General features: G+C 62.2%; 1 pseudogene; it reads right to left on the bottom strand.

Moving 5' to 3' along the window:
* Window positions 1-2,413, bottom strand: LOC119097470 (NECAP-like protein CG9132; annotated as a pseudogene).
* Window positions 2,414-2,624: the final 211 nt, after the last annotated feature.

Here is a 2,624-nt window from a genome sequence, read left to right as displayed (position 1 = left end):
TCAGAACTTGCACCAGTTGTTGGAGGGGTTGTGGTGGCGGCCGGGCCGGAGCTGCGGTGGAGAAGGCCCGTCATGCGACCGGCCCGGCACTAGGCAGACCCTCTCTGCGGACTGATCACTGTGCGGGTGCGCTTTGCGAGGGACGAGCGATATGGGGGAGATGTTTTACAGCCCAGCACAGGTGGCAAGCGTGACGGCTTCTACGACGCTGCCACACAAACACTCTGTGTCAACAGCTCCACGCCACCAGCGCCGAAGACACCAGCGGCCGACTGCCTGGCCGTCCAGTCCGCTCACCTTCTGGCCGAGGCGCAAATCGCCCCACTCGCTGGCGGCGGGGGGCGGCGGGCGCGGGTAGGGGCGGGGCGCGGGAAAACGGGGGCGGGGGCGGCGGGCGGGCCGGGCGGCCGCCGCGATGGACGCGCCGGCGGCGGCGGGCAGGCAGGCCCAGGCCGGCGCCCGAGCCGGCCGAGCCGCGTGGCTTGGCCCGATGACTGGGCGAGTGGTCCTCGTCTTCGCCGCCCTCCTGGTTCTTACGCTGCCGGAGACGGGAGCGAGTTACGGTCGGGGTGAGGGTGCACCAGGGCGGCGGGGGATCCGTTGCGAACGGGCTGGAGTAACACTCATGGAGTAGGCTGCAGTTATAACGCACTGAAGGTGTCAACGAACCGTGAACAAATTTGAGCAGCCGCTGATCAGAGATAGCTACCTCAAGCATTAACACATAAAATACAAAAATACCAACGCACAGTCTTGCGCAGAAAGGAATAGTTTGGCTGGAGACACCTCCGGATAGACAAATGACATAAGGTCAACTACTTGTGGCACAAGACACGACGATACAACCAGGATATGCCGCACCATAACGAAGAGTTACAGACACCAAATCAGCTTACGTGTAATACAGGCGGGCCAAGCCTGCAAACAAGCCAAGCCTGAACCACTCACGGCAATTTTCATGTTGATTTTGATTGTCTGACCGTCCTTGAAGCCCAGGTCCAGTTTCCTGTGTCGGTTCTGTCCTTTTCCTTCTCGATCTGATGCTCCTTCTTGACCCACTTGAAGTGGTCTTGTAGCGCCACGTTGAGATCGAAGCTGTCCGAGCGGTCGGCGAATCCGACGCCGATGAACGCCGTGCGACCTGCGACAGCGCCTCATCAGCAGGGCGTGGGTACTCTGCACAGCACGCTTCGACCCGCGACAGGCGCCTTGTCAGCAGGGCGTGGGTACTCTGCACAGCACGCTTCGACCCGCGACAGGCGCCTTCAGCAGGCGTGGGTACTCTGCACGCACGCTTCGACGCCGCGACAGGCCCTTGTCAGCAGGGAGGGGGTCCTCCACACAACACGCTTCAACCTGCGACGGGCACCTCGCACGGCGCGGATCCTCCACGCCGCGCGCTTCAACAGCCCCCAGGACACGCCCAGTCATGACGCAGCCGTGTGATGACGACATCCGACGCAAAAAAATAATAGAAGAAGTGTAAGATATGGCCCTGCATTAGAGAATTGCCCTCTCACTAAAAAGGAGCGTGGTATTTCAGGCAAGATGGTAACTAATCACAATAAATGCCCGGAGACCATTAAAGAATGCTGCATTCCCTAATGCCCGATGATGTGGATACGTAAGTGCGGTGAAGAAGACACTCGCCGGGTTGATACCAGCCACTAACGACTCCGAAGTGTAAACTGCGCCGGAGCCCAGACCATCCAGGCCCATCCAACGCTCACCGCCGTCGTCCATGATGCGCAAGCACGAAGTAGCGGGACGAGTCGGTGACGGCCTCGATGGCCACGCTGGGTGTAGCCGTCGATGGGGCAGTTGGCGAACAGCTCGCCCGAGTTGCGGTCCTCCAGACGGATGGTGCAGGCGCGGCCGCGCGACGTCAGCTTCATGCGCCCCGTCCAGTCGGGCGTACCCAGGTTCCAGTCAGCCGCCCTGCCCGGTGGGAGGCGGCGTGTCACGGGGACGTGGGGTGTACCCCGGCCGCGGTGGCGTCCAGAGCGAGGCCGCGCGGCCAGCAGCCTCCCACGGGGGCTAGACGGCCGCTTAACAACCGGAACACTGAGCTCTGCGACTGTAACATACGGCGGAAGTCAGACAGCCACGGAGCCACAGAGAGACGTGTCAGCTACCACAGTGCATAAGCGAGAGGGACGGCGAAGGGGACACGAGGTCGAATGGCACACATAATTAGGGCCGCTGTCCAGCCACTGCCAAACAGAGGGAGTAAAGATGGCGTCATTTGGCCAGCCGCTGAGTGCCGGTGGCGCCCCCTCACCGGTATCCCCTTGCCGAGGTCGCGGCGGGATCTGGTAGACGAACACCTCCTGCTTGACCAGTAGCGTCGACTCGTAGTCCTCCATGGCGGCGGCGGCGGCGGCGGCGGGCCGCTGGCGGACGGGTCGGCCCGGCGGCTCACGGCAGCGGAGGCGGCCTGGGTTCGAACTCACGCAGCCGGCAGAGCGGCGGCGCGCGGCGGAGCCACTGTCAGCGAGCACCTCAGCCTGAATGGAAGACATGCGAGGACTGAGCATGGCTATGACTGGAAAATGGGCCCCAATTTGGTCATAATCGGATGCAAGACTCACTCTCCGAATTCACATGCACTTTAGTGGTGATCA

This window comes from Pollicipes pollicipes, unplaced genomic scaffold, assembly GCF_011947565.3.
Source record: "Pollicipes pollicipes isolate AB1234 unplaced genomic scaffold, Ppol_2.1 Scaffold_4295;HRSCAF=5057_pilon_pilon_pilon, whole genome shotgun sequence".
Taxonomy (NCBI): domain Eukaryota; kingdom Metazoa; phylum Arthropoda; class Thecostraca; order Pollicipedomorpha; family Pollicipedidae; genus Pollicipes; species Pollicipes pollicipes.
This window is presented reverse-complemented; position numbering and strand designations above follow the sequence as displayed.